The sequence below is a fragment of the Rattus norvegicus genome, chromosome 18 (assembly GCF_021556685.1).
Source record: "Rattus norvegicus strain SHRSP/BbbUtx chromosome 18, alternate assembly SHRSP_T2T, whole genome shotgun sequence".
Lineage (NCBI taxonomy): Eukaryota > Metazoa > Chordata > Mammalia > Rodentia > Muridae > Rattus > Rattus norvegicus.
In genome coordinates, this window is record NC_141551.1 from 21,141,813 (window position 1) to 21,151,737 (window position 9,925).

General features: G+C 36.8%; 1 pseudogene; it reads left to right on the forward strand.

Annotated features, from left to right (window-relative positions):
- The first annotated feature begins 3,919 nt into the window (after positions 1-3,919).
- Rps29-ps13 (ribosomal protein S29, pseudogene 13) lies at positions 3,920-4,128 on the forward strand (annotated as a pseudogene).
- Positions 4,129-9,925: the final 5,797 nt, after the last annotated feature.

Sequence of the window (9,925 nt, forward strand, 5' to 3'; positions counted from 1 at the left end):
TCACCAAGCAAAGGTGGGACTGAAAAGGGCTAAGCACCTTATTCCTAATTTAGCCAGCCTTACAGAGTAGCCTTTGGCTCAGACCCTTTTTAAAACAAAGAGCAGACAAAGCCTGAATAGAGGAATTCATACTTTTGACTCCTGTGCCCCATAGACCATTCTTTAATGATTGTTATCTGATCTTTATCAGCCTTCTTTTCCATAGTATGTCTCATCCAGGTTTTATCCTCTATGTTCTCAAAGGCCAAAATACCCATGAGGGCTAGGCTGAAATGTGTTTCTTGTTGGCTGCCAGTTCTTGAACAACTTCCCTTAGCCACCACTATAGCCTTCTATTCAGTCTCTCAAGAATCCTAATCAAGGGGTTGGGGATTTAGCTCAGTGGTAGAGCACTTGCCTAGGAAGCACAAGGCCCTGGGTTCGGTCCCCAGCTCCAAAAAAAAGAACCAAAAAAAAAAATCCTAATCAATCATGCAGGCAAGTAGAAGATTTCCTATGTAATATAAATGGTGGGCTTGAATAAATCCTGTTGTATTAACACTGTGTCAAGTACTAGCAGGTCAACAGTGAGGCATTTCATATGGCCTCCTCCAAGAGGTGAAAGAAGTACAATGTTGCCAGTGTAACTTTTTTTTATATTTTTTAATTGTTGCTGTTACTGCTGATGTTATGGTAACGTGTATGGCATATAGCCTTCAAGACATTTTGGACTTTTACCCCTTAAACCTTCGGCTCTGCATTATCTGAGTAATTCAATCAAACTAAACTCAGGAAAGCCCCGTGGAAAAGATATTATCTTTATGTTGAAAGCTGATTCTATAATTTACTCTGGTTGAAAACACAGCTTAAATATAACTTTTCTGAAACCTGACTTTGGTAGACTTCTGCCTGTAGCTGCTTCCCAAGATTCTAACAATTAAAAAAAACATACTCAAAAAAGAAATCAGGTAATAGTAATAATTATTTTATTTTGTAAAATTGCTTGTTTTTAACCCTTCAGCAGTAAGGAAATCATTCTTTATATTTTATTAATATTGATCAAATCAGTTAAGCAATTAAGACAACCTGGATTAATATTTGCTAATTATCTTGATATAAGGTATAAAAAAATTACACTTGCAAGGAAAGGAGGAACAAAATCACAGTATTGCTGATAAATGTGGAAAGCAAAGCCATTGGAAGGATCTTAGACACTCTCTTGAGGATACTGCAGATAAAGAAGTCACCTCTTATCTACTCTTCATCATTGCTCTTTAGAAAGTAATCTTTAATAATAACTGAGCAATAGACATGGCTGTTTTATATTTGGAACAGTTCTATACCTTGACATATTTTACGAAGCTCAATCAACTTTTCATCCCTTAAAATCCTCGCTTTTCCCATTATTCTGCCAACTGTTGTTGCTTTCCTGGCTCCCCATTTTGTCTCATTATCATGCATTCCTCAGCATTGTAAAGAATGAAAAGTGGAAAAATCACATATTTTTCAGCTGACTTAACACTGCATAAAGTGCTGAGATTATTAATTGAACATCTTGATTATAAATTAGGTGGAAATAATGTTGAAGAAGCATCTCCTAGTCATATAGCATTATTATTAGGACTACACACTGAATGATTCAAATTCCAGTCTGGTAATAGTAAATATAGTTAATACCGATGAATGTGAACTCATAGATTTTTGGCTGAATATCATCCAAATCAAGCAAGCAATTTCCTCTATCAGTTTGAGGTTTATATCCTAAAAACTGCACTGCAGCTGAATCATTTCCCCTGTAACCACTTGAGAACTATACTAAGAATTTAGAGCCACACTGATAATTCTGTCCTTTCTGGAAACACTTAATTCAGAATCACAACATTTTTAAAACCTCATTAAAATTTACTCAACTAATTTCACTCAGAGAGATGATCATTCAAGATGAAGTTGGGTGGATGATCACCTTAAAGAGTTTGAGGAAAATTTCTTCATCTTGTGCTTCATAAAGTGTTGTCCTTGTTTTAGCAAGTGTGGAGCTTGCTCAAGTTGATAAAGCAACTTCAGAATCAAATTTATTAGCATTTCACCACTCAATTTTTAATTACCACCCAATTGTATCTACCCACTAAACTCACCTGGGAAGATCTCTGTCTGCCAATACTTTGCATCCTATTGACATGGGATTGGCTGAGGTGACAAATCTTAGCACTGAAATCATTTAAACAACTGATTTTTAAATCCTGGATTATAGATTATTCTAGAGTGAACCCATTTCCTCATAGTCCACACTGTGAATTCACAGTGTGTGTGTCAGCTTGTTCAGGCTACAGAAATGATTTTTAAATCAAGCATGAGTCTACTGGTGCTGTAAAAGGTGCTTTGAAGATGAGATGAACATCGGCAGCCAGTTCCCAAGTAGACAAGCTTGTCATTTATTGGGTAGTTTCTTTGTCTAGAAGGTGGAAAGAACAGATTAAAATACTGATGTGTCTTTATAAAGACATTCTAAGTTAGACTCCAGAGAATCAAATAACCCTATTTAAAAAATGAGGTCAGAGCTAAACCAAGAATTCCCAGTTGAGGGATATCAAATGCCTAAGCAGTACCTTAAAAAAGTTCAACATCTTTAGTCATAAGGAAAATGCAAATCAAAACAACCCTGAGATTCCTTCCACCTCACACCAGTCAGAATGGCTAAGATCAAAAACTCAGATGACAACAAATGCTGGTGAGGATGTGGAGAAAGAGGAACACTCCTCCCTTGTTGGTGGGATTGCAAACTGGTACAACCACTTTGGAAATCAGTCTGGAGGTTCCTCAGAAATTTGGACATAGTACTAACTGAGTACTGCTCCTGGGCTTATACCCAACAGATGCTCCAACATACAACAAGGACACACGCTCCACTAATTTCCTGGTAGCCTTACTTATAACAGCCAGAAGCTGGAAAGAACCCAGATGCCCTTCACCGGAGGAATGGATACAGAAAATGTGGTACATTTATACAATGGAGTGTTACTCAGCTATTAAAAACAATGACATCATGAAATTCATAGGCAAGTGCATAGAACTAGAAAATATCATCCTGAGTGAGGTCACCCAATCACAAAAAAACCACACATTGTTTGCCCTCACTGCTAAGAGGATATTAGCCCAAAAGCTTGGATTACCCAAGATACAATCCACAAACCACATGAAGCTCAAGAAGAAGGACAACCAAAGTTCTGATGCTTCAGTCCTTCTTCAAAGGGGAACAAAAATACTCACAGGAGAAAAAAAAGGAGACAAATTGTGAAGCAGAGACTGAAGTAATGGCCATTGAGAGCCTGCCCTACCAGAGTATCCAGCCCATATACATCAGGCCACTAAACTCAGAAAATATTGCTGATGCCAAGAAATGCATGCTGACAGGAGCCTGATATAGCTGGCTCCTGAGAGGGTCTGAAATACCATGAGAAATACAGAGGCGAATGCTCACAGCCAGTGGCGTCCCCATTTGAGGAGTTAGAGAAAGGATTGAAGGAGCTGTAGGGGTTTGCAACCCCATAAGAACAATACCAACCAACCAGAGCTCCCAGGGACTAAATCACCCTCCAAAGAGTACACGTGCACAGACCCATGGCTCCCGCTGCACATGTAGCAGAGGATGGCATTGTTAGGCACCAAGGGAAGCAGAAGCCCTTGGTCCTGCCAAGGCTAGACCCCCCCTAATACAGGGGAATGTCAGGGCAGGGAGGTGGGAAGGAGAGGGTGGTTGGGTAGGGGAATGCCCTCATAGAAGATAGGCAGTAGGGATAGGATAGGGGGTTTATGGGAGGGAAACTGGGAAAGGGAATAACATTTGAATTGTAAATAAAATTATCCGATTAATAAAAAGAAGAAAAAACTTTGAAGAGGGCCAGCTAGTTCCTTTTTCCTCGTTGGGTATCTGGGAGGAAAGATGGGTCACCAGCAGCTCTACTGGAGTCACCTGCGGAAGTTCAGCCAGGGTTTTCACTCTTGCAGCATCTGATATGTAAATATGGGCTGAACATGCGCTATCATTGCTTCCGTCAGTACACGAAGGACATAGGCTTCATTAAGTTGGACCTGAATGGATTATTCAGCTGTCTACCCAGTGAAAACGATCATGCTAGTCTTTGTCTATGAAGAATAAAAAAAGTGAAAGGCTTAAAAAAAGAAAGACATTTTGTTTGCACAGGCCATATTTTCTCCTGCAAAAGCTTCCATCCTGCCAACTTCCCTGCAAACTTTGGAGGTGACATCTCCAAAATTTCAAAAACTCATTCCTGGGGATCAGATTATATAGGATAGATTAGTGATAGATTAGGTCATTCTATTAAATGACCTAATATTTTTTAAATATATATATATATATATATATATATATATATATATATATATATATATATATATATATATATATCCTCAAAAAGTCTTCATGAGTAGAGACCCATCCCCAGCATGGCAGTTTGCTTTCCCATTGTTATCTTCATCTCTCTCTTACCTGTGAGATGACAAGAGCAGAGTGTAGACAAAGAACAACACACTTGCAGTTTTATGATCTGTGGTCCATAGAGTAGTTAAAGAAGGTCGTTATAGATGCGGGAAGATCAAAAGCTGAAAAGCTGAGGATAGAAGGATGGACCAATTGGTCCTTCAAGATGAGCAGAATAGTAGGATCTCCTTAGATCTGGAGATCAGAATCTGGTTTCCCATCCTCATGTAGGCTCATTGGTACCTCAAATTCACAGTATAATATGGGGGAAAGTGATGTGGATTTTGCAGTCAGGTGGGGTAATCAGAATGGAGAGAAACAAGGCCTGAAAGCTTCAGTAAGTTGAAGATTCTGGATTTTTCTGTTGACAGTGAAAAGTAAATACAAACCATGGAAAGGAAGAACTTGTGATCACTGTCACCAGATTGCTTTTTTTGCATTTAAATTGGAGGGAAGGTGGAGAAGCATTCGTGAGAGGGAATATAAAGATCCTGATAAGGTGCAGGTAACTGGAGATAAAGGCATGTATTGTGGAAAGGATAGGACAAGGTACCATACAAAGAGCAGAGACAGTCTGTATCCCCAATGACTCATGGGGGAATATTGAAAAATGTTGGAAATCATTGTGTAATGTCCAAATTCTGGTTTTTGAGCACATTGTGTTTCCACTGAAATTAGTGGCATATTCTTGCTTTGTAGGGAGAGCTGCCTGTGAGATTGGCCACTCGTAAAACACATCACACATTGTGCTGGGCTCCAGATAAATACCTCCTACAGTGCTCATTTCCTTTACTGTCTTCGGATCTCCTGTTCTACTATCCTTTACATCCTCACTTCAGAAAGACACTTAATGTTCATTAAGGAGACATAAATAAGTTGATTCTTTATCAGTCTCCCAACTGGGTCAATTCCACACTGAGTCATTAAATGTCTTAAGAATGGAAAATCTATCATGGTTTAATGACAACTCTAAAATGGTATTTTAAAACCAAAAGATTTATATGTCATTAAGAGATGATTATAATTCACTAATATTAGATTTGGCTTACCCACTGAAAGCGCTTTACAGGGGAAGTCTAGGATGGAGGTTACTAACTTGCATTGTAGGAGACAGAGAACCACCTTGAAGGTCTGTTTTTAAGATTTATATTCATATAGTTTGTGCCCTGCAAGATACATGGTAACCAACAGCTACTAACAACATCAACATTTAAAAGTGATGCTAACCAAGAAATGTGAACAAAAAGTTTCGGACCAAAAACACAATTTAAAAATTGAACAGAAATGAACACTAAAGTCAGTTACTAAAAATGTAACTAAACATAATATAAATAAAAATTATTAAGATCACAAAGTCCCTCTTTCTCACTAAGATCACAGTTTCCCTCTGTCTATTCTTATCTGAGCCACAATGTGTGGCTCATAATTGTCCATAACTCCAGTGATAATTTTCAGAAATGGCAATTTTTTAATGTATTTTATATTTTGTTCCTCAAATTTCCAAAACAGCTAAATGATCATTTCAATAGTCATCTATGTCTGATGTAACTGGTTTGACTTATTCTGATTATTCTGTTACTATTGCTTTGCTTTCTCTTATTAATATTTCACCATTGTGGTAATATTATGCTTCATATTTCAAAAAGATTCAATCTGAGGCCTGATTGTTCTACATTTCAGCCCTTATTAGCATAATTCTCTGAGATTTGAACATCAACAATTTCTTCCTGCTGTCCAAGTCATTGGATTGCCTCCTTTGTAACTGCCTTTGCACTACTCATTGTCATTTTTAATTGTAGACACAAACCCAAATGACAAAAAATAATTTTTTAATATCATGTTTCTTATGACTCAAAAAAGAAATGGACCATATGATGAGGCAGTCCATGAGCAGTAGAGCATGGGACCCTATTACTGTGGTGACAACAATTCTGACTCACAACTACCAATGTGACTTCAGTCTTCCTGTTCAAGTTCATTTCCTGTTATCAAAAGAACACTTGTTAGGATGTAGGGTTTCTGGGGGCTTAGCACTATGAATAATAAATGCATATTTTTATTTTAATACTGTTTTCTCTACCATAACATAGAGGAAGTACATCAAGTTTATATGTTTTGTTAATAATTTCTAGGCATATAAGAAAACATCAAAAAAAAAGTCCTTAGTTTGTTCCTAAATGGTGCTCCATTTTTTTAGATCTGGAATAATGTGAAAAAACTGTATTTCAACTCTAAAACTCATGCTTAAATTGTTGTTTTTCTTATACAGAGGATCTATGAGCAGTTTCCCAAACTTGGAAATGTTTTTCTTTTTACTTTTCCCATACCATCTCTGTAAAGAGTAACAAACTCTCATTAGTCATAATATAATATGTGGATAGAGTTACAACTCAACATTATGTCATAAGTGGAGGAGGAGAAGATTTACAGTTCAATGAGTAGCTAGCAGGAAGAACTTACATAACTAATTTAAAATATAATTCTCATACTTTAAAAATCATCTGCTACCAATATTCAATGTAGTTATAGCACTAGCAGTTTGATGAATTATTGGTTAGATTAATGATATCCATTAAAACTTTAATGCCACTCTCATTTGACTATTTTTCTGGGTGTGCTATTATCTTATTTTTAAATAGTATAAGAGAATTGCTATTTTACTTTTTCTCACAAAGGCATTGATCTGGGGAACCAAAATTAATTCATAAAAAAATTAATTCATGGCCCACAAGTATCTAGTGATAGCATTAGACACAACTTATGATTTTCTCCCATTTGTTTTTGTCTGATTTATTGTCTAACCCCCAAAAAATATGTTTCTGTAAGTCTACTTAATACAAATGCCAGTGATTTCTATGGATTCATGTTTCTGGCAGGGAAATAAGCTATGTTTATTAATGATTGGTCACCTGGGTTCTTGGTGTTAGACTCCAACTGGGGATGAAGAAGAATCAAAGAATGATAGAAAAAAAATCATGTTCAGTGTCAAAAATGAATATCAGACTCTGGTAGTCATTTTCTATTTATAAGTAAATGATTACTGAGCAACAGTATCAATAAGTTATGGGATAGAATACTATAAAGGATAAAATGTAATTTCATGCAATAATTAGGCAAAACCTTTTTTGTCAGTGAGAAACAATCTTTAGTTTTAGGGTGATAGGTAACTAATGAGCTAAGATTGACCACTTAGAAATCATCAAATATGTACAGGTAAAACATTCCTTGATCATTGGTATTTGTAATTTTTTCTTAGATTTAGTAATAATTCATCTCAAAATGTAATAGAAAGTGTTTAAAGCATTAATAAAACCAAACAACAGTATGATACACAAAGGATGGAAGACTTGAATAGACAGCCCATTAAAAATGATAAGTATGTTACCCAAGAACATAAGATTTTAGCTACACTAGACTTGCAAAGGAGAAAATAACCACCTTCGGAAGGCAATAGAAACCTTTGAATGACACCTGAAATGCAGGTGATGGCCTGAAACAGCTCAGAACACACACTATGCTGCTGGAAGTAGATGAACCTTCTGTGGATCCCTCTCAGCAGAAGCAGGTACACATGAGGTTGTATGTATCTTATACATAATGAGGTTTAAAAACATTTATGGATTTTAGGTTGCTGGAAGGCAAGACATATGTCATGGCATATGTATTAGGTAAGAAGACGTCATGTCAGAGTCATACTTCCCATACAGGTCACAGTTTGAACTAAAGTAGCCAAGATTGACTTGAGGTACTTAAACCCCACTGTGCCATCTCTTAGATTCCAATAATGTAAATTTTATTTTAGGATGTACATATAAATAAAAATACATATGTGAGGCCAGCAAATCAATGTTTTAAGGAAACCATATTACTTTATAATAACCCAACACTGGAAAGCTCTATTATACATCAATGATAAAATGAATACATTTTGTAATTATAAAACAAAACACTACTTAACTTCATTAGAGGTGTACTCAAAGTAAATATCTAGAATCACTTGTACAGACAAAATACTGCACAAATTCAACTAGACAAAAATGATAATGTACAATTCTGTTTATATGAAGGTGAAACATAAGCAAGGTGATTGACTATTAAAAGCCAAAGTTACTGTAACTATGAAAAGAAAGAAATGGATTGAATGAAGTATGAGGAAGTCATGATGGGAGTGGGATGAAGACTGATTTACAGACTATCTATAGGGTACATTAAAAAAGAATATACATCCCATGGAACTTAGCTATCATACTTGTCTGTATATGTGTCATTTAAACCAGACCATGCAGTTATTTCCAGACTTGTATGTGTAGTGTCTGATTCTTTTGATTTTAGGATTCAAAACAATAGCATGTTTGGGCATTTGCATTTCAACATCACCACCACTGAGAAGGAACCATTGAAGTGAGAGCTGACAGATGAGGGATGGGAGAAAATGGAAACAAGACTTTTCAACTTCCACTGCAGTGTGATTAATATCCTACACAGGACATAGTGCTCATTAGTGATGTTTTTGTCAATGTTCTACTGCTGTGAAGAGACACCATGACCATAACAACTCTTATAAAAGAAAGCATTTAACTGAGGCTTGTTTAGAGTTTCAGAGGCTTAGCCCATTATCATCATGGTAGGCAGCATGGCAGCCACGGTAACTGAGAATTCTATATTCAGATCCACAGGCAGCATGAAGAGAGAGCCAGTGGGCCTGGCTTGGTGTTTTGAAACCTCAAAATCCACCCCCAGTGACATACTCCAACAAGGCTACAACTACTTTAACAATGGCACACCACATAATCCCTCTCAAGTAGGACCACTCCCTGGTGACTAAGCACTCAAAGAAATGAGCCAATGAGGCCACTCTTATTCAAACGATCATATTCCCCTCCATGAGTCCATAGACTTATAGCCATATAATAATGAAAAATGCTACTCAGTTCAACTTTCAAATTGCAAAGAGTCTATGGCAATCTCAGTACTGTTTAAAAGTCCAAAGTTCAAAGACTCTTCTGAGACTCATAGCAATCTCTCAATTATAACCCTCTGTAAAATCAAAATAGAAAAGTCTATCAACCCTCTCTGATATAAAATGCCACAGAATATACGTGCTACTCCAAAGTGGAGGAAAGAAAACACAGTGAGTATATACTGGACCAAATCAAGACTAATGACCAGCAGGACATACTCTAAATTTCATATCTATGTCTGGTGTAAAAGTCACTCTTCAGAACACCAACTCATTGTAGTTTTGTTAACTGTACCACACTTTTCTCTCTTGGCCTGGTTCTACACCCAATCTGAAGCTCTTCTTGGAAGGTTTCCCATGACTCAGGGCAGCTCCAACATCTTGAGGTTTCTAGTGAAATTCACACTTCACCTTTACAACTTCATGAAATGACCTCCCTCGGCCACCATGCATGGATACCCTTGACACCTTCCTGGCCTCAGAAGCTT